Genomic DNA, 22997 nt, shown 5'->3' on the forward strand with positions numbered 1-22997 from the left:
GTTTCCGTGTCCTGTGCATGAGTGCCGATATACCTCCACCATCCCATTCAGGGATGCAGAAAGCTGCGAACAGAGTTTGTGATAATATAAAATCTCAGAACACAAAGGATATGAGAGCCAGGAGGGTGGAAATAAGGGAAATAAATAAATACAGGGGAACAAATTTAAATAACATTAGTTTATCAACTGATGCAATGTACAACAATCCACTTTGTTCAGGTGTTGGGAAAACCCCTTTTCAGCCAGCCACTCAGGTAACCTATGTGGCCACTGAGAACCAAACTAGTGATCATCAAATTTTGGCTTTAAACACAAAATCAAAGCTCTGTTCAAAGCACAGTTTAGTTGACAACATTTCTTGTGTCAACAACCCAGACTGCACATCTGATTTGCACATGTCAGAATCAATTGGTAATGAAAAACAGTTAGCTGCAGAGTGTTTCAGGGACTTAAAGAAAGATCAAATTGAGGTAGAATTTTTGACAACAGATGCTGACAGTGCAGCTCACACAGCTCTCTCTGAAATGTATGAAGCAGGTGATATGGATGTTTCCCCACAAACTTTTCTCGATACACGGCATCTCTCGGCCAGCCATAGAAAGTTTATTAAAAATTCTAAATTTGTTGTGGATATGATGCCTGCTAGAACCAAAAAAGACAAACAAAGTTTGGCAAATACATTTTCTTTAGACTGTGCATCCAGATGTGCAGCTGAGTTCTCAGCTGCTTACTCAAGTCATGCAGGTAACCTGACAAAGTTGAAGACATCTCTTTCATGTACTTCTGATGCTATTGCAAACTGTTACATGGGTGATCACAGAAAATGTAGAAGGCAGTCATTTGTTTGCAAGGGGGAGAAGAAAAATTGGTTATTGCAAAGTAAATATTTAGATAAAAACTTCAAAATTGGAAACAATGAAACTAACTTTCAAAATTTGAGAAAATGCACTGATTTTCGTCTCGGCCCGAACATGATCGAAAAGACGCAATTCAACCTCAATAGTCAAAAGTGTGAGGCAACAAACAAGGCATTGCGCCGGTCATTACCTCGCGATACCACCTTTGCTCGTAACTTCCAAGGTAGAGCTCACAGTGCTGTTCATAGCGTCAACTGCCAGAGTCCGGTAAAGTCAATTCGCAATCTTCGATTAGGGCTTGGCTGTGCTGTCACTGCAAAAGGAAAAATAGATGATGAGATAAGCAAAAGTCATAATAAAGTACTTAAAGCTAAAACATACAAGAAATCACAGAAAAGTAAGGACCGCCGTGCAAGGAAAAAGTTAGAACTATTCAAACTCCATCATTGTAGAAAAGTTCATTATTCGAAAGACATGTTATTGAAAAGAAATGCATATTTGAGAAATTTACACCCAAAATAGGATAATCCATCTTAAAAATTGCCCCAAACAGAAAGATATAATGATCAGATACATAACTTACACCAAACAGTAGGGTTTATGACTTTTGGTGCACAAGCCCTGTTGTCGACAGTGAAGTCTCTCCATGTTAATTTCATGGGACTCTACTTTCAAATGCTCAACATTCACACAAGAGGCGTTATGACAGAGATGGCTCACTTCAACTTTGTTGCCAAAGTTGTCAGTGTTGCTAAAACCATCTGGAAGGCATTTATGCACAATGCAGAGGGCTATTCTGTGAGCTCTCTCCTCTGTCCGCGCCTTTGACGGCCACAAAAAGAAGCAACGACCATAGCCCTGCTTATCACGGCAGCCCAACCATTCCTTACAACCCCATTTCCCACTCGCTTCACCCATTTTGCGTTCAAATTTGCCTCTACAATTATCCCAAAAGGTCTCCATGGCAATAGATATACAGAAAAACATATAAATTAGGAAATGCTGAAATATGCACTTACCCTACAGGTTACACACAACCAAATGTTTTCCCATAGACTTCTATAGTAACGTTATAGCTTTTTAAAAAACAACTAGGCATTCAACAGCCATAACATTTACATATGTGCACAGTCTGGCCTTAAAGCTGCAATAAAAACACAAATTTTGGCTAGTTTACCCAGCTCCTTTTCCGAGTACAGGAAGCTGAACACACCAACCCCAGTTCCGCACCAAATATCACCTGCTTGAAAATATCTGTGCTCACATAAAGCACAAGTCATCTTGTTCAAAAAGTCAGCACCAAATATTGAAAAATATGGGCAGTTTTAATTACTGGATGGATGTGCATTTAAAAGACATAAAAATCTTACACAATATCATCCAATCACAGCCTGCATATGTCTCTTGATCTGTACTGAAGGCTCCCTACGAAAACCGCACTGTCACAACCAGTTCTGATTTAGTGTAGTAGAACCTGTAGACACAACTGTCTAAAACTGCACTTGTCAAATTTGTGATGTATTCATTGTAAATAGATGTAGCTTCTTGGAAACAAATGGAAATTGTTTCAAGTTCAATACTTTTTCCTATCTGACAGGTCTATATGACACCCATATACACATATCTGATGTACCAAAAGAGCTGTGAGGGTTAAATTATTTAGATTTTGTCAACTGATTACAAAATGAACTTCTGTTTTAATAAAGAACTTTCTATGACAGTACACAGGCCTTTATTGTTTATTCTTGTTTCACACAAGGATGGGTTCACAGGTCAATTCCATGGTTGCCAGACGCTGCTTCGAACATATCCCCCCAAAAGTATCTTTTCGACCCCGTATGATAGACAATACTTGGAAATTCAAAGCAAATTAGGCTTTCATATTTTTAATTTATTAATGGTAAGTTGTTTGCTGACCTTTGCTGATAACAACTGAGGATAGCAAAGTCTGGTACATAACATGGAATTTGGTTGTGACACTAATAAGCTTAAGTCATAAAAGAAGCTGGACTCAGTGAGCTTGCTGGAACTGGTACCCCTGCCTTGTTTACATAGGCCAATATATAAATGACAGGTCCATATTTGGTATTTTAACTATGGGAGGTCAAGAACCAATGTTGATGCTTTCATTCCAAAGAAAAATTCATAGTGTCAACATCTTGAACCTACTCTTGAAACATGGGGAGACATCGAAGGAATTCGATAACATCTTTTAGAATGGGACATAAAGCTTGGAATTCAGGCAAAAAATTCACCAGTGAAAAGCAAAGCAACTTTAAAGTGCCAAAAACTGTCAGGTTGACAACTGAGCTCCACAAGAAAGTGTGCAGTGTAGGGGTGGCTGGTGTCCAGCAAGTTCAAACACTGACAAGTGAACCGTACCGTCTATTAAGGCCAAGGAAGGAAAACACCCCTGAGGAGGATAAGAGTACCCTGAAAACAAAAAGTGAAAGGTAATAACACTTTAAACTATTTATTCCTTTGGCCTAGACTTTGAAATACTTGTAGGGAATACAAGATGCTCACTGCTAAATGATATGGGTGGATAAACTTACCAAGTTCAAGTATTTGTCCTTTAACGAGATCACTTAATAAAAGTTTAATATAATGGACAGTTTTCAGTTATTAGGTACAGCAAGGGATCAAATTCTCATACATATATGAGTGGTTTGTTCAATACCATATAAAAAACAGTGTTGTTACACCCTAATTAAGGGCTTGAGGGGGATAGAAATAGAATATGCATTTGATCTGCCAGGGGAGATAATTCAGAAATGTCGAACACTATCACATACTTAAAAGGCTTATTTAGAAGTTTTCAAAGTAGTCAATGGGTTTTCTTTAATCTGCAGGACTGCTGCTGATGTTTACCACCTGTTGCATGTTGGAGAGACTGACAAACTGTACAATGAGGCATTCCGCCAGCACGCCAAGACTTCGCCTATGTGTAAGGGGGACATTGTCATGGACATAGACAATGAACAGCAGTGGGGACTTAACTGGATAGAGAGACTTAAATGCACTGACTGTACATACCTGTCAGAGTACCATAAACTGTACAAGGAGGTAGAGGGTAGTGGAATGAGAAGGGGACGTCGATCTTCCACTGCCAATACTGGACTTCAGATAGGCCTCTCAAAATGTCCCATTGGAAGTGAGAGTTTCCGTGTCCTGTGCATGAGTGCCGATATACCTCCACCATCCCATTCAGGGATGCAGAAAGCTGCGAACAGAGTTTGTGATAATATAAAATCTCAGAACACAAAGGATATGAGAGCCAGGAGGGTGGAAATAAGGGAAATAAATAAATACAGGGGAACAAATTTAAATAACATTAGTTTATCAACTGATGCAATGTACAACAATCCACTTTGTTCAGGTGTTGGGAAAACCCCTTTTCAGCCAGCCACTCAGGTAACCTATGTGGCCACTGAGAACCAAACTAGTGATCATCAAATTTTGGCTTTAAACACAAAATCAAAGCTCTGTTCAAAGCACAGTTTAGTTGACAACATTTCTTGTGTCAACAACCCAGACTGCACATCTGATTTGCACATGTCAGAATCAATTGGTAATGAAAAACAGTTAGCTGCAGAGTGTTTCAGGGACTTAAAGAAAGATCAAATTGAGGTAGAATTTTTGACAACAGATGCTGACAGTGCAGCTCACACAGCTCTCTCTGAAATGTATGAAGCAGGTGATATGGATGTTTCCCCACAAACTTTTCTCGATACACGGCATCTCTCGGCCAGCCATAGAAAGTTTATTAAAAATTCTAAATTTGTTGTGGATATGATGCCTGCTAGAACCAAAAAAGACAAACAAAGTTTGGCAAATACATTTTCTTTAGACTGTGCATCCAGATGTGCAGCTGAGTTCTCAGCTGCTTACTCAAGTCATGCAGGTAACCTGACAAAGTTGAAGACATCTCTTTCATGTACTTCTGATGCTATTGCAAACTGTTACATGGGTGATCACAGAAAATGTAGAAGGCAGTCATTTGTTTGCAAGGGGGAGAAGAAAAATTGGTTATTGCAAAGTAAATATTTAGATAAAAACTTCAAAATTGGAAACAATGAAACTAACTTTCAAAATTTGAGAAAATGCACTGATTTTCGTCTCGGCCCGAACATGATCGAAAAGACGCAATTCAACCTCAATAGTCAAAAGTGTGAGGCAACAAACAAGGCATTGCGCCGGTCATTACCTCGCGATACCACCTTTGCTCGTAACTTCCAAGGTAGAGCTCACAGTGCTGTTCATAGCGTCAACTGCCAGAGTCCGGTAAAGTCAATTCGCAATCTTCGATTAGGGCTTGGCTGTGCTGTCACTGCAAAAGGAAAAATAGATGATGAGATAAGCAAAAGTCATAATAAAGTACTTAAAGCTAAAACATACAAGAAATCACAGAAAAGTAAGGACCGCCGTGCAAGGAAAAAGTTAGAACTATTCAAACTCCATCATTGTAGAAAAGTTCATTATTCGAAAGACATGTTATTGAAAAGAAATGCATATTTGAGAAATTTACACCCAAAATAGGATAATCCATCTTAAAAATTGCCCCAAACAGAAAGATATAATGATCAGATACATAACTTACACCAAACAGTAGGGTTTATGACTTTTGGTGCACAAGCCCTGTTGTCGACAGTGAAGTCTCTCCATGTTAATTTCATGGGACTCTACTTTCAAATGCTCAACATTCACACAAGAGGCGTTATGACAGAGATGGCTCACTTCAACTTTGTTGCCAAAGTTGTCAGTGTTGCTAAAACCATCTGGAAGGCATTTATGCACAATGCAGAGGGCTATTCTGTGAGCTCTCTCCTCTGTCCGCGCCTTTGACGGCCACAAAAAGAAGCAACGACCATAGCCCTGCTTATCACGGCAGCCCAACCATTCCTTACAACCCCATTTCCCACTCGCTTCACCCATTTTGCGTTCAAATTTGCCTCTACAATTATCCCAAAAGGTCTCCATGGCAATAGATATACAGAAAAACATATAAATTAGGAAATGCTGAAATATGCACTTACCCTACAGGTTACACACAACCAAATGTTTTCCCATAGACTTCTATAGTAACGTTATAGCTTTTTAAAAAACAACTAGGCATTCAACAGCCATAACATTTACATATGTGCACAGTCTGGCCTTAAAGCTGCAATAAAAACACAAATTTTGGCTAGTTTACCCAGCTCCTTTTCCGAGTACAGGAAGCTGAACACACCAACCCCAGTTCCGCACCAAATATCACCTGCTTGAAAATATCTGTGCTCACATAAAGCACAAGTCATCTTGTTCAAAAAGTCAGCACCAAATATTGAAAAATATGGGCAGTTTTAATTACTGGATGGATGTGCATTTAAAAGACATAAAAATCTTACACAATATCATCCAATCACAGCCTGCATATGTCTCTTGATCTGTACTGAAGGCTCCCTACGAAAACCGCACTGTCACAACCAGTTCTGATTTAGTGTAGTAGAACCTGTAGACACAACTGTCTAAAACTGCACTTGTCAAATTTGTGATGTATTCATTGTAAATAGATGTAGCTTCTTGGAAACAAATGGAAATTGTTTCAAGTTCAATACTTTTTCCTATCTGACAGGTCTATATGACACCCATATACACATATCTGATGTACCAAAAGAGCTGTGAGGGTTAAATTATTTAGATTTTGTCAACTGATTACAAAATGAACTTCTGTTTTAATAAAGAACTTTCTATGACAGTACACAGGCCTTTATTGTTTATTCTTGTTTCACACAAGGATGGGTTCACAGGTCAATTCCATGGTTGCCAGACGCTGCTTCGAACATATCCCCCCAAAAGTATCTTTTCGACCCCGTATGATAGACAATACTTGGAAATTCAAAGCAAATTAGGCTTTCATATTTTTAATTTATTAATGGTAAGTTGTTTGCTGACCTTTGCTGATAACAACTGAGGATAGCAAAGTCTGGTACATAACATGGAATTTGGTTGTGACACTAATAAGCTTAAGTCATAAAAGAAGCTGGACTCAGTGAGCTTGCTGGAACTGGTACCCCTGCCTTGTTTACATAGGCCAATATATAAATGACAGGTCCATATTTGGTATTTTAACTATGGGAGGTCAAGAACCAATGTTGATGCTTTCATTCCAAAGAAAAATTCATAGTGTCAACATCTTGAACCTACTCTTGAAACATGGGGAGACATCGAAGGAATTCGATAACATCTTTTAGAATGGGACATAAAGCTTGGAATTCAGGCAAAAAATTCACCAGTGAAAAGCAAAGCAACTTTAAAGTGCCAAAAACTGTCAGGTTGACAACTGAGCTCCACAAGAAAGTGTGCAGTGTAGGGGTGGCTGGTGTCCAGCAAGTTCAAACACTGACAAGTGAACCGTACCGTCTATTAAGGCCAAGGAAGGAAAACACCCCTGAGGAGGATAAGAGTACCCTGAAAACAAAAAGTGAAAGGTAATAACACTTTAAACTATTTATTCCTTTGGCCTAGACTTTGAAATACTTGTAGGGAATACAAGATGCTCACTGCTAAATGATATGGGTGGATAAACTTACCAAGTTCAAGTATTTGTCCTTTAACGAGATCACTTAATAAAAGTTTAATATAATGGACAGTTTTCAGTTATTAGGTACAGCAAGGGATCAAATTCTCATACATATATGAGTGGTTTGTTCAATACCATATAAAAAACAGTGTTGTTACACCCTAATTAAGGGCTTGAGGGGGATAGAAATAGAATATGCATTTGATCTGCCAGGGGAGATAATTCAGAAATGTCGAACACTATCACATACTTAAAAGGCTTATTTAGAAGTTTTCAAAGTAGTCAATGGGTTTTCTTTAATCTGCAGGACTGCTGCTGATGTTTACCACCTGTTGCATGTTGGAGAGACTGACAAACTGTACAATGAGGCATTCCGCCAGCACGCCAAGACTTCGCCTATGTGTAAGGGGGACATTGTCATGGACATAGACAATGAACAGCAGTGGGGACTTAACTGGATAGAGAGACTTAAATGCACTGACTGTACATACCTGTCAGAGTACCATAAACTGTACAAGGAGGTAGAGGGTAGTGGAATGAGAAGGGGACGTCGATCTTCCACTGCCAATACTGGACTTCAGATAGGCCTCTCAAAATGTCCCATTGGAAGTGAGAGTTTCCGTGTCCTGTGCATGAGTGCCGATATACCTCCACCATCCCATTCAGGGATGCAGAAAGCTGCGAACAGAGTTTGTGATAATATAAAATCTCAGAACACAAAGGATATGAGAGCCAGGAGGGTGGAAATAAGGGAAATAAATAAATACAGGGGAACAAATTTAAATAACATTAGTTTATCAACTGATGCAATGTACAACAATCCACTTTGTTCAGGTGTTGGGAAAACCCCTTTTCAGCCAGCCACTCAGGTAACCTATGTGGCCACTGAGAACCAAACTAGTGATCATCAAATTTTGGCTTTAAACACAAAATCAAAGCTCTGTTCAAAGCACAGTTTAGTTGACAACATTTCTTGTGTCAACAACCCAGACTGCACATCTGATTTGCACATGTCAGAATCAATTGGTAATGAAAAACAGTTAGCTGCAGAGTGTTTCAGGGACTTAAAGAAAGATCAAATTGAGGTAGAATTTTTGACAACAGATGCTGACAGTGCAGCTCACACAGCTCTCTCTGAAATGTATGAAGCAGGTGATATGGATGTTTCCCCACAAACTTTTCTCGATACACGGCATCTCTCGGCCAGCCATAGAAAGTTTATTAAAAATTCTAAATTTGTTGTGGATATGATGCCTGCTAGAACCAAAAAAGACAAACAAAGTTTGGCAAATACATTTTCTTTAGACTGTGCATCCAGATGTGCAGCTGAGTTCTCAGCTGCTTACTCAAGTCATGCAGGTAACCTGACAAAGTTGAAGACATCTCTTTCATGTACTTCTGATGCTATTGCAAACTGTTACATGGGTGATCACAGAAAATGTAGAAGGCAGTCATTTGTTTGCAAGGGGGAGAAGAAAAATTGGTTATTGCAAAGTAAATATTTAGATAAAAACTTCAAAATTGGAAACAATGAAACTAACTTTCAAAATTTGAGAAAATGCACTGATTTTCGTCTCGGCCCGAACATGATCGAAAAGACGCAATTCAACCTCAATAGTCAAAAGTGTGAGGCAACAAACAAGGCATTGCGCCGGTCATTACCTCGCGATACCACCTTTGCTCGTAACTTCCAAGGTAGAGCTCACAGTGCTGTTCATAGCGTCAACTGCCAGAGTCCGGTAAAGTCAATTCGCAATCTTCGATTAGGGCTTGGCTGTGCTGTCACTGCAAAAGGAAAAATAGATGATGAGATAAGCAAAAGTCATAATAAAGTACTTAAAGCTAAAACATACAAGAAATCACAGAAAAGTAAGGACCGCCGTGCAAGGAAAAAGTTAGAACTATTCAAACTCCATCATTGTAGAAAAGTTCATTATTCGAAAGACATGTTATTGAAAAGAAATGCATATTTGAGAAATTTACACCCAAAATAGGATAATCCATCTTAAAAATTGCCCCAAACAGAAAGATATAATGATCAGATACATAACTTACACCAAACAGTAGGGTTTATGACTTTTGGTGCACAAGCCCTGTTGTCGACAGTGAAGTCTCTCCATGTTAATTTCATGGGACTCTACTTTCAAATGCTCAACATTCACACAAGAGGCGTTATGACAGAGATGGCTCACTTCAACTTTGTTGCCAAAGTTGTCAGTGTTGCTAAAACCATCTGGAAGGCATTTATGCACAATGCAGAGGGCTATTCTGTGAGCTCTCTCCTCTGTCCGCGCCTTTGACGGCCACAAAAAGAAGCAACGACCATAGCCCTGCTTATCACGGCAGCCCAACCATTCCTTACAACCCCATTTCCCACTCGCTTCACCCATTTTGCGTTCAAATTTGCCTCTACAATTATCCCAAAAGGTCTCCATGGCAATAGATATACAGAAAAACATATAAATTAGGAAATGCTGAAATATGCACTTACCCTACAGGTTACACACAACCAAATGTTTTCCCATAGACTTCTATAGTAACGTTATAGCTTTTTAAAAAACAACTAGGCATTCAACAGCCATAACATTTACATATGTGCACAGTCTGGCCTTAAAGCTGCAATAAAAACACAAATTTTGGCTAGTTTACCCAGCTCCTTTTCCGAGTACAGGAAGCTGAACACACCAACCCCAGTTCCGCACCAAATATCACCTGCTTGAAAATATCTGTGCTCACATAAAGCACAAGTCATCTTGTTCAAAAAGTCAGCACCAAATATTGAAAAATATGGGCAGTTTTAATTACTGGATGGATGTGCATTTAAAAGACATAAAAATCTTACACAATATCATCCAATCACAGCCTGCATATGTCTCTTGATCTGTACTGAAGGCTCCCTACGAAAACCGCACTGTCACAACCAGTTCTGATTTAGTGTAGTAGAACCTGTAGACACAACTGTCTAAAACTGCACTTGTCAAATTTGTGATGTATTCATTGTAAATAGATGTAGCTTCTTGGAAACAAATGGAAATTGTTTCAAGTTCAATACTTTTTCCTATCTGACAGGTCTATATGACACCCATATACACATATCTGATGTACCAAAAGAGCTGTGAGGGTTAAATTATTTAGATTTTGTCAACTGATTACAAAATGAACTTCTGTTTTAATAAAGAACTTTCTATGACAGTACACAGGCCTTTATTGTTTATTCTTGTTTCACACAAGGATGGGTTCACAGGTCAATTCCATGGTTGCCAGACGCTGCTTCGAACATATCCCCCCAAAAGTATCTTTTCGACCCCGTATGATAGACAATACTTGGAAATTCAAAGCAAATTAGGCTTTCATATTTTTAATTTATTAATGGTAAGTTGTTTGCTGACCTTTGCTGATAACAACTGAGGATAGCAAAGTCTGGTACATAACATGGAATTTGGTTGTGACACTAATAAGCTTAAGTCATAAAAGAAGCTGGACTCAGTGAGCTTGCTGGAACTGGTACCCCTGCCTTGTTTACATAGGCCAATATATAAATGACAGGTCCATATTTGGTATTTTAACTATGGGAGGTCAAGAACCAATGTTGATGCTTTCATTCCAAAGAAAAATTCATAGTGTCAACATCTTGAACCTACTCTTGAAACATGGGGAGACATCGAAGGAATTCGATAACATCTTTTAGAATGGGACATAAAGCTTGGAATTCAGGCAAAAAATTCACCAGTGAAAAGCAAAGCAACTTTAAAGTGCCAAAAACTGTCAGGTTGACAACTGAGCTCCACAAGAAAGTGTGCAGTGTAGGGGTGGCTGGTGTCCAGCAAGTTCAAACACTGACAAGTGAACCGTACCGTCTATTAAGGCCAAGGAAGGAAAACACCCCTGAGGAGGATAAGAGTACCCTGAAAACAAAAAGTGAAAGGTAATAACACTTTAAACTATTTATTCCTTTGGCCTAGACTTTGAAATACTTGTAGGGAATACAAGATGCTCACTGCTAAATGATATGGGTGGATAAACTTACCAAGTTCAAGTATTTGTCCTTTAACGAGATCACTTAATAAAAGTTTAATATAATGGACAGTTTTCAGTTATTAGGTACAGCAAGGGATCAAATTCTCATACATATATGAGTGGTTTGTTCAATACCATATAAAAAACAGTGTTGTTACACCCTAATTAAGGGCTTGAGGGGGATAGAAATAGAATATGCATTTGATCTGCCAGGGGAGATAATTCAGAAATGTCGAACACTATCACATACTTAAAAGGCTTATTTAGAAGTTTTCAAAGTAGTCAATGGGTTTTCTTTAATCTGCAGGACTGCTGCTGATGTTTACCACCTGTTGCATGTTGGAGAGACTGACAAACTGTACAATGAGGCATTCCGCCAGCACGCCAAGACTTCGCCTATGTGTAAGGGGGACATTGTCATGGACATAGACAATGAACAGCAGTGGGGACTTAACTGGATAGAGAGACTTAAATGCACTGACTGTACATACCTGTCAGAGTACCATAAACTGTACAAGGAGGTAGAGGGTAGTGGAATGAGAAGGGGACGTCGATCTTCCACTGCCAATACTGGACTTCAGATAGGCCTCTCAAAATGTCCCATTGGAAGTGAGAGTTTCCGTGTCCTGTGCATGAGTGCCGATATACCTCCACCATCCCATTCAGGGATGCAGAAAGCTGCGAACAGAGTTTGTGATAATATAAAATCTCAGAACACAAAGGATATGAGAGCCAGGAGGGTGGAAATAAGGGAAATAAATAAATACAGGGGAACAAATTTAAATAACATTAGTTTATCAACTGATGCAATGTACAACAATCCACTTTGTTCAGGTGTTGGGAAAACCCCTTTTCAGCCAGCCACTCAGGTAACCTATGTGGCCACTGAGAACCAAACTAGTGATCATCAAATTTTGGCTTTAAACACAAAATCAAAGCTCTGTTCAAAGCACAGTTTAGTTGACAACATTTCTTGTGTCAACAACCCAGACTGCACATCTGATTTGCACATGTCAGAATCAATTGGTAATGAAAAACAGTTAGCTGCAGAGTGTTTCAGGGACTTAAAGAAAGATCAAATTGAGGTAGAATTTTTGACAACAGATGCTGACAGTGCAGCTCACACAGCTCTCTCTGAAATGTATGAAGCAGGTGATATGGATGTTTCCCCACAAACTTTTCTCGATACACGGCATCTCTCGGCCAGCCATAGAAAGTTTATTAAAAATTCTAAATTTGTTGTGGATATGATGCCTGCTAGAACCAAAAAAGACAAACAAAGTTTGGCAAATACATTTTCTTTAGACTGTGCATCCAGATGTGCAGCTGAGTTCTCAGCTGCTTACTCAAGTCATGCAGGTAACCTGACAAAGTTGAAGACATCTCTTTCATGTACTTCTGATGCTATTGCAAACTGTTACATGGGTGATCACAGAAAATGTAGAAGGCAGTCATTTGTTTGCAAGGGGGAGAAGAAAAATTGGTTATTGCAAAGTAAATATTTAGATAAAAACTTCAAAATTGGAAACAATGAAACTAACTTTCAAAATTTGAGAAAATGCACTGATTTTCGTCTCGGCCCGAACATGATCGAAAAGACGCAATTCAACCTCAATAGTCAAAAGTGTGAGGCAACAAACAAGGCATTGCGCCGGTCATTACCTCGCGATACCACCTTTGCTCGTAACTTCCAAGGTAGAGCTCACAGTGCTGTTCATAGCGTCAACTGCCAGAGTCCGGTAAAGTCAATTCGCAATCTTCGATTAGGGCTTGGCTGTGCTGTCACTGCAAAAGGAAAAATAGATGATGAGATAAGCAAAAGTCATAATAAAGTACTTAAAGCTAAAACATACAAGAAATCACAGAAAAGTAAGGACCGCCGTGCAAGGAAAAAGTTAGAACTATTCAAACTCCATCATTGTAGAAAAGTTCATTATTCGAAAGACATGTTATTGAAAAGAAATGCATATTTGAGAAATTTACACCCAAAATAGGATAATCCATCTTAAAAATTGCCCCAAACAGAAAGATATAATGATCAGATACATAACTTACACCAAACAGTAGGGTTTATGACTTTTGGTGCACAAGCCCTGTTGTCGACAGTGAAGTCTCTCCATGTTAATTTCATGGGACTCTACTTTCAAATGCTCAACATTCACACAAGAGGCGTTATGACAGAGATGGCTCACTTCAACTTTGTTGCCAAAGTTGTCAGTGTTGCTAAAACCATCTGGAAGGCATTTATGCACAATGCAGAGGGCTATTCTGTGAGCTCTCTCCTCTGTCCGCGCCTTTGACGGCCACAAAAAGAAGCAACGACCATAGCCCTGCTTATCACGGCAGCCCAACCATTCCTTACAACCCCATTTCCCACTCGCTTCACCCATTTTGCGTTCAAATTTGCCTCTACAATTATCCCAAAAGGTCTCCATGGCAATAGATATACAGAAAAACATATAAATTAGGAAATGCTGAAATATGCACTTACCCTACAGGTTACACACAACCAAATGTTTTCCCATAGACTTCTATAGTAACGTTATAGCTTTTTAAAAAACAACTAGGCATTCAACAGCCATAACATTTACATATGTGCACAGTCTGGCCTTAAAGCTGCAATAAAAACACAAATTTTGGCTAGTTTACCCAGCTCCTTTTCCGAGTACAGGAAGCTGAACACACCAACCCCAGTTCCGCACCAAATATCACCTGCTTGAAAATATCTGTGCTCACATAAAGCACAAGTCATCTTGTTCAAAAAGTCAGCACCAAATATTGAAAAATATGGGCAGTTTTAATTACTGGATGGATGTGCATTTAAAAGACATAAAAATCTTACACAATATCATCCAATCACAGCCTGCATATGTCTCTTGATCTGTACTGAAGGCTCCCTACGAAAACCGCACTGTCACAACCAGTTCTGATTTAGTGTAGTAGAACCTGTAGGTTACACACAACCAAATGTTTTCCCATAGACTTCTATAGTAACGTTATAGCTTTTTAAAAAACAACTAGGCATTCAACAGCCATAACATTTACATATGTGCACAGTCTGGCCTTAAAGCTGCAATAAAAACACAAATTTTGGCTAGTTTACCCAGCTCCTTTTCCGAGTACAGGAAGCTGAACACACCAACCCCAGTTCCGCACCAAATATCACCTGCTTGAAAATATCTGTGCTCACATAAAGCACAAGTCATCTTGTTCAAAAAGTCAGCACCAAATATTGAAAAATATGGGCAGTTTTAATTACTGGATGGATGTGCATTTAAAAGACATAAAAATCTTACACAATATCATCCAATCACAGCCTGCATATGTCTCTTGATCTGTACTGAAGGCTCCCTACGAAAACCGCACTGTCACAACCAGTTCTGATTTAGTGTAGTAGAACCTGTAGACACAACTGTCTAAAACTGCACTTGTCAAATTTGTGATGTATTCATTGTAAATAGATGTAGCTTCTTGGAAACAAATGGAAATTGTTTCAAGTTCAATACTTTTTCCTATCTGACAGGTCTATATGACACCCATATACACATATCTGATGTACCAAAAGAGCTGTGAGGGTTAAATTATTTAGATTTTGTCAACTGATTACAAAATGAACTTCTGTTTTAATAAAGAACTTTCTATGACAGTACACAGGCCTTTATTGTTTATTCTTGTTTCACACAAGGATGGGTTCACAGGTCAATTCCATGGTTGCCAGACGCTGCTTCGAACATATCCCCCCAAAAGTATCTTTTCGACCCCGTATGATAGACAATACTTGGAAATTCAAAGCAAATTAGGCTTTCATATTTTTAATTTATTAATGGTAAGTTGTTTGCTGACCTTTGCTGATAACAACTGAGGATAGCAAAGTCTGGTACATAACATGGAATTTGGTTGTGACACTAATAAGCTTAAGTCATAAAAGAAGCTGGACTCAGTGAGCTTGCTGGAACTGGTACCCCTGCCTTGTTTACATAGGCCAATATATAAATGACAGGTCCATATTTGGTATTTTAACTATGGGAGGTCAAGAACCAATGTTGATGCTTTCATTCCAAAGAAAAATTCATAGTGTCAACATCTTGAACCTACTCTTGAAACATGGGGAGACATCGAAGGAATTCGATAACATCTTTTAGAATGGGACATAAAGCTTGGAATTCAGGCAAAAAATTCACCAGTGAAAAGCAAAGCAACTTTAAAGTGCCAAAAACTGTCAGGTTGACAACTGAGCTCCACAAGAAAGTGTGCAGTGTAGGGGTGGCTGGTGTCCAGCAAGTTCAAACACTGACAAGTGAACCGTACCGTCTATTAAGGCCAAGGAAGGAAAACACCCCTGAGGAGGATAAGAGTACCCTGAAAACAAAAAGTGAAAGGTAATAACACTTTAAACTATTTATTCCTTTGGCCTAGACTTTGAAATACTTGTAGGGAATACAAGATGCTCACTGCTAAATGATATGGGTGGATAAACTTACCAAGTTCAAGTATTTGTCCTTTAACGAGATCACTTAATAAAAGTTTAATATAATGGACAGTTTTCAGTTATTAGGTACAGCAAGGGATCAAATTCTCATACATATATGAGTGGTTTGTTCAATACCATATAAAAAACAGTGTTGTTACACCCTAATTAAGGGCTTGAGGGGGATAGAAATAGAATATGCATTTGATCTGCCAGGGGAGATAATTCAGAAATGTCGAACACTATCACATACTTAAAAGGCTTATTTAGAAGTTTTCAAAGTAGTCAATGGGTTTTCTTTAATCTGCAGGACTGCTGCTGATGTTTACCACCTGTTGCATGTTGGAGAGACTGACAAACTGTACAATGAGGCATTCCGCCAGCACGCCAAGACTTCGCCTATGTGTAAGGGGGACATTGTCATGGACATAGACAATGAACAGCAGTGGGGACTTAACTGGATAGAGAGACTTAAATGCACTGACTGTACATACCTGTCAGAGTACCATAAACTGTACAAGGAGGTAGAGGGTAGTGGAATGAGAAGGGGACGTCGATCTTCCACTGCCAATACTGGACTTCAGATAGGCCTCTCAAAATGTCCCATTGGAAGTGAGAGTTTCCGTGTCCTGTGCATGAGTGCCGATATACCTCCACCATCCCATTCAGGGATGCAGAAAGCTGCGAACAGAGTTTGTGATAATATAAAATCTCAGAACACAAAGGATATGAGAGCCAGGAGGGTGGAAATAAGGGAAATAAATAAATACAGGGGAACAAATTTAAATAACATTAGTTTATCAACTGATGCAATGTACAACAATCCACTTTGTTCAGGTGTTGGGAAAACCCCTTTTCAGCCAGCCACTCAGGTAACCTATGTGGCCACTGAGAACCAAACTAGTGATCATCAAATTTTGGCTTTAAACACAAAATCAAAGCTCTGTTCAAAGCACAGTTTAGTTGACAACATTTCTTGTGTCAACAACCCAGACTGCACATCTGATTTGCACATGTCAGAATCAATTGGTAATGAAAAACAGTTAGCTGCAGAGTGTTTCAGGGACTTAAAGAAAGATCAAATTGAGGTAGAATTTTTGACAACAGATGCTGACAGTGCAGCTCACACAGCTCTCTCTGAAATGTATGAAGCAGGTGATATGGATGTTTCCCCACAAACTTTTCTCGATACACGGCATCTCTCGGCCAGCCATAGAAAGTTTATTAAAAATTCTAAATTTGTTGTGGATATGATGCCTGCTAGAACCAAAAAAGACAAACAAAGTTTGGCAAATACATTTTCTTTAGACTGTGCATCCAGATGTGCAGCTGAGTTCTCAGCTGCTTACTCAAGTCATGCAGGTAACCTGACAAAGTTGAAGACATCTCTTTCATGTACTTCTGATGCTATTGCAAACTGTTACATGGGTGATCACAGAAAATGTAGAAGGCAGTCATTTGTTTGCAAGGGGGAGAAGAAAAATTGGTTATTGCAAAGTAAATATTTAGATAAAAACTTCAAAATTGGAAACAATGAAACTAACTTTCAAAATTTGAGAAAATGCACTGATTTTCGTCTCGGCCCGAACATGATCGAAAAGACGCAATTCAACCTCAATAGTCAAAAGTGTGAGGCAACAAACAAGGCATTGCGCCGGTCATTACCTCGCGATACCACCTTTGCTCGTAACTTCCAAGGTAGAGCTCACAGTGCTGTTCATAGCGTCAACTGCCAGAGTCCGGTAAAGTCAATTCGCAATCTTCGATTAGGGCTTGGCTGTGCTGTCACTGCAAAAGGAAAAATAGATGATGAGATAAGCAAAAGTCATAATAAAGTACTTAAAGCTAAAACATACAAGAAATCACAGAAAAGTAAGGACCGCCGTGCAAGGAAAAAGTTAGAACTATTCAAACTCCATCATTGTAGAAAAGTTCATTATTCGAAAGACATGTTATTGAAAAGAAATGCATATTTGAGAAATTTACACCCAAAATAGGATAATCCATCTTAAAAATTGCCCCAAACAGAAAGATATAATGATCAGATACATAACTTACACCAAACAGTAGGGTTTATGACTTTTGGTGCACAAGCCCTGTTGTCGACAGTGAAGTCTCTCCATGTTAATTTCATGGGACTCTACTTTCAAATGCTCAACATTCACACAAGAGGCGTTATGACAGAGATGGCTCACTTCAACTTTGTTGCCAAAGTTGTCAGTGTTGCTAAAACCATCTGGAAGGCATTTATGCACAATGCAGAGGGCTATTCTGTGAGCTCTCTCCTCTGTCCGCGCCTTTGACGGCCACAAAAAGAAGCAACGACCATAGCCCTGCTTATCACGGCAGCCCAACCATTCCTTACAACCCCATTTCCCACTCGCTTCACCCATTTTGCGTTCAAATTTGCCTCTACAATTATCCCAAAAGGTCTCCATGGCAATAGATATACAGAAAAACATATAAATTAGGAAATGCTGAAATATGCACTTACCCTACAGGTTACACACAACCAAATGTTTTCCCATAGACTTCTATAGTAACGTTATAGCTTTTTAAAAAACAACTAGGCATTCAACAGCCATAACATTTACATATGTGCACAGTCTGGCCTTAAAGCTGCAATAAAAACACAAATTTTGGCTAGTTTACCCAGCTCCTTTTCCGAGTACAGGAAGCTGAACACACCAACCCCAGTTCCGCACCAAATATCACCTGCTTGAAAATATCTGTGCTCACATAAAGCACAAGTCATCTTGTTCAAAAAGTCAGCACCAAATATTGAAAAATATGGGCAGTTTTAATTACTGGATGGATGTGCATTTAAAAGACATAAAAATCTTACACAATATCATCCAATCACAGCCTGCATATGTCTCTTGATCTGTACTGAAGGCTCCCTACGAAAACCGCACTGTCACAACCAGTTCTGATTTAGTGTAGTAGAACCTGTAGACACAACTGTCTAAAACTGCACTTGTCAAATTTGTGATGTATTCATTGTAAATAGATGTAGCTTCTTGGAAACAAATGGAAATTGTTTCAAGTTCAATACTTTTTCCTATCTGACAGGTCTATATGACACCCATATACACATATCTGATGTACCAAAAGAGCTGTGAGGGTTAAATTATTTAGATTTTGTCAACTGATTACAAAATGAACTTCTGTTTTAATAAAGAACTTTCTATGACAGTACACAGGCCTTTATTGTTTATTCTTGTTTCACACAAGGATGGGTTCACAGGTCAATTCCATGGTTGCCAGACGCTGCTTCGAACATATCCCCCCAAAAGTATCTTTTCGACCCCGTATGATAGACAATACTTGGAAATTCAAAGCAAATTAGGCTTTCATATTTTTAATTTATTAATGGTAAGTTGTTTGCTGACCTTTGCTGATAACAACTGAGGATAGCAAAGTCTGGTACATAACATGGAATTTGGTTGTGACACTAATAAGCTTAAGTCATAAAAGAAGCTGGACTCAGTGAGCTTGCTGGAACTGGTACCCCTGCCTTGTTTACATAGGCCAATATATAAATGACAGGTCCATATTTGGTATTTTAACTATGGGAGGTCAAGAACCAATGTTGATGCTTTCATTCCAAAGAAAAATTCATAGTGTCAACATCTTGAACCTACTCTTGAAACATGGGGAGACATCGAAGGAATTCGATAACATCTTTTAGAATGGGACATAAAGCTTGGAATTCAGGCAAAAAATTCACCAGTGAAAAGCAAAGCAACTTTAAAGTGCCAAAAACTGTCAGGTTGACAACTGAGCTCCACAAGAAAGTGTGCAGTGTAGGGGTGGCTGGTGTCCAGCAAGTTCAAACACTGACAAGTGAACCGTACCGTCTATTAAGGCCAAGGAAGGAAAACACCCCTGAGGAGGATAAGAGTACCCTGAAAACAAAAAGTGAAAGGTAATAACACTTTAAACTATTTATTCCTTTGGCCTAGACTTTGAAATACTTGTAGGGAATACAAGATGCTCACTGCTAAATGATATGGGTGGATAAACTTACCAAGTTCAAGTATTTGTCCTTTAACGAGATCACTTAATAAAAGTTTAATATAATGGACAGTTTTCAGTTATTAGGTACAGCAAGGGATCAAATTCTCATACATATATGAGTGGTTTGTTCAATACCATATAAAAAACAGTGTTGTTACACCCTAATTAAGGGCTTGAGGGGGATAGAAATAGAATATGCATTTGATCTGCCAGGGGAGATAATTCAGAAATGTCGAACACTATCACATACTTAAAAGGCTTATTTAGAAGTTTTCAAAGTAGTCAATGGGTTTTCTTTAATCTGCAGGACTGCTGCTGATGTTTACCACCTGTTGCATGTTGGAGAGACTGACAAACTGTACAATGAGGCATTCCGCCAGCACGCCAAGACTTCGCCTATGTGTAAGGGGGACATTGTCATGGACATAGACAATGAACAGCAGTGGGGACTTAACTGGATAGAGAGACTTAAATGCACTGACTGTACATACCTGTCAGAGTACCATAAACTGTACAAGGAGGTAGAGGGTAGTGGAATGAGAAGGGGACGTCGATCTTCCACTGCCAATACTGGACTTCAGATAGGCCTCTCAAAATGTCCCATTGGAAGTGAGAGTTTCCGTGTCCTGTGCATGAGTGCCGATATACCTCCACCATCCCATTCAGGGATGCAGAAAGCTGCGAACAGAGTTTGTGATAATATAAAATCTCAGAACACAAAGGATATGAGAGCCAGGAGGGTGGAAATAAGGGAAATAAATAAATACAGGGGAACAAATTTAAATAACATTAGTTTATCAACTGATGCAATGTACAACAATCCACTTTGTTCAGGTGTTGGGAAAACCCCTTTTCAGCCAGCCACTCAGGTAACCTATGTGGCCACTGAGAACCAAACTAGTGATCATCAAATTTTGGCTTTAAACACAAAATCAAAGCTCTGTTCAAAGCACAGTTTAGTTGACAACATTTCTTGTGTCAACAACCCAGACTGCACATCTGATTTGCACATGTCAGAATCAATTGGTAATGAAAAACAGTTAGCTGCAGAGTGTTTCAGGGACTTAAAGAAAGATCAAATTGAGGTAGAATTTTTGACAACAGATGCTGACAGTGCAGCTCACACAGCTCTCTCTGAAATGTATGAAGCAGGTGATATGGATGTTTCCCCACAAACTTTTCTCGATACACGGCATCTCTCGGCCAGCCATAGAAAGTTTATTAAAAATTCTAAATTTGTTGTGGATATGATGCCTGCTAGAACCAAAAAAGACAAACAAAGTTTGGCAAATACATTTTCTTTAGACTGTGCATCCAGATGTGCAGCTGAGTTCTCAGCTGCTTACTCAAGTCATGCAGGTAACCTGACAAAGTTGAAGACATCTCTTTCATGTACTTCTGATGCTATTGCAAACTGTTACATGGGTGATCACAGAAAATGTAGAAGGCAGTCATTTGTTTGCAAGGGGGAGAAGAAAAATTGGTTATTGCAAAGTAAATATTTAGATAAAAACTTCAAAATTGGAAACAATGAAACTAACTTTCAAAATTTGAGAAAATGCACTGATTTTCGTCTCGGCCCGAACATGATCGAAAAGACGCAATTCAACCTCAATAGTCAAAAGTGTGAGGCAACAAACAAGGCATTGCGCCGGTCATTACCTCGCGATACCACCTTTGCTCGTAACTTCCAAGGTAGAGCTCACAGTGCTGTTCATAGCGTCAACTGCCAGAGTCCGGTAAAGTCAATTCGCAATCTTCGATTAGGGCTTGGCTGTGCTGTCACTGCAAAAGGAAAAATAGATGATGAGATAAGCAAAAGTCATAATAAAGTACTTAAAGCTAAAACATACAAGAAATCACAGAAAAGTAAGGACCGCCGTGCAAGGAAAAAGTTAGAACTATTCAAACTCCATCATTGTAGAAAAGTTCATTATTCGAAAGACATGTTATTGAAAAGAAATGCATATTTGAGAAATTTACACCCAAAATAGGATAATCCATCTTAAAAATTGCCCCAAACAGAAAGATATAATGATCAGATACATAACTTACACCAAACAGTAGGGTTTATGACTTTTGGTGCACAAGCCCTGTTGTCGACAGTGAAGTCTCTCCATGTTAATTTCATGGGACTCTACTTTCAAATGCTCAACATTCACACAAGAGGCGTTATGACAGAGATGGCTCACTTCAACTTTGTTGCCAAAGTTGTCAGTGTTGCTAAAACCATCTGGAAGGCATTTATGCACAATGCAGAGGGCTATTCTGTGAGCTCTCTCCTCTGTCCGCGCCTTTGACGGCCACAAAAAGAAGCAACGACCATAGCCCTGCTTATCACGGCAGCCCAACCATTCCTTACAACCCCATTTCCCACTCGCTTCACCCATTTTGCGTTCAAATTTGCCTCTACAATTATCCCAAAAGGTCTCCATGGCAATAGATATACAGAAAAACATATAAATTAGGAAATGCTGAAATATGCACTTACCCTACAGGTTACACACAACCAAATGTTTTCCCATAGACTTCTATAGTAACGTTATAGCTTTTTAAAAAACAACTAGGCATTCAACAGCCATAACATTTACATATGTGCACAGTCTGGCCTTAAAGCTGCAATAAAAACACAAATTTTGGCTAGTTTACCCAGCTCCTTTTCCGAGTACAGGAAGCTGAACACACCAACCCCAGTTCCGCACCAAATATCACCTGCTTGAAAATATCTGTGCTCACATAAAGCACAAGTCATCTTGTTCAAAAAGTCAGCACCAAATATTGAAAAATATGGGCAGTTTTAATTACTGGATGGATGTGCATTTAAAAGACATAAAAATCTTACACAATATCATCCAATCACAGCCTGCATATGTCTCTTGATCTGTACTGAAGGCTCCCTACGAAAACCGCACTGTCACAACCAGTTCTGATTTAGTGTAGTAGAACCTGTAGACACAACTGTCTAAAACTGCACTTGTCAAATTTGTGATGTATTCATTGTAAATAGATGTAGCTTCTTGGAAACAAATGGAAATTGTTTCAAGTTCAATACTTTTTCCTATCTGACAGGTCT

General features: G+C 39.0%; 6 long non-coding RNA genes across 6 annotated transcripts; all 6 read right to left on the reverse strand.

The window, feature by feature from the left end:
• LOC125384115 lies at positions 1-1935 on the reverse strand. The gene is made up of 3 exons (XR_007222939.1): positions 1877-1935; positions 1048-1170; positions 1-63 (listed from the first exon to the last, which is right to left on the reverse strand). It is a non-coding gene; the product is annotated as an uncharacterized LOC125384115 (long non-coding RNA).
• Positions 1936-4017: 2082 nt separating this feature from the next.
• On the reverse strand, positions 4018-5952 carry LOC125384117. Its single transcript, XR_007222941.1, has 3 exons — positions 5894-5952; positions 5065-5187; positions 4018-4080 (listed from the first exon to the last, which is right to left on the reverse strand). It is a non-coding gene; the product is annotated as an uncharacterized LOC125384117 (long non-coding RNA).
• A 2082-nt stretch (positions 5953-8034) lies between these two features.
• Positions 8035-9969, reverse strand: LOC125384118. Its single transcript, XR_007222942.1, has 3 exons — positions 9911-9969; positions 9082-9204; positions 8035-8097 (listed from the first exon to the last, which is right to left on the reverse strand). It is a non-coding gene; the product is annotated as an uncharacterized LOC125384118 (long non-coding RNA).
• A 2082-nt stretch (positions 9970-12051) lies between these two features.
• On the reverse strand, positions 12052-13986 carry LOC125384119. The gene is made up of 3 exons (XR_007222943.1): positions 13928-13986; positions 13099-13221; positions 12052-12114 (listed from the first exon to the last, which is right to left on the reverse strand). It is a non-coding gene; the product is annotated as an uncharacterized LOC125384119 (long non-coding RNA).
• A 2536-nt stretch (positions 13987-16522) lies between these two features.
• Positions 16523-18457, reverse strand: LOC125384120. Its single transcript, XR_007222944.1, has 3 exons — positions 18399-18457; positions 17570-17692; positions 16523-16585 (listed from the first exon to the last, which is right to left on the reverse strand). It is a non-coding gene; the product is annotated as an uncharacterized LOC125384120 (long non-coding RNA).
• A 2082-nt stretch (positions 18458-20539) lies between these two features.
• LOC125384121 lies at positions 20540-22474 on the reverse strand. The gene is made up of 3 exons (XR_007222945.1): positions 22416-22474; positions 21587-21709; positions 20540-20602 (listed from the first exon to the last, which is right to left on the reverse strand). It is a non-coding gene; the product is annotated as an uncharacterized LOC125384121 (long non-coding RNA).
• Positions 22475-22997: the final 523 nt, after the last annotated feature.

This window comes from Haliotis rufescens, unplaced genomic scaffold (assembly GCF_023055435.1).
Source record: "Haliotis rufescens isolate VD_foot unplaced genomic scaffold, xgHalRufe1.0.p SCAF_269, whole genome shotgun sequence".
Taxonomy (NCBI): Eukaryota; Metazoa; Mollusca; class Gastropoda; order Lepetellida; family Haliotidae; genus Haliotis; species Haliotis rufescens.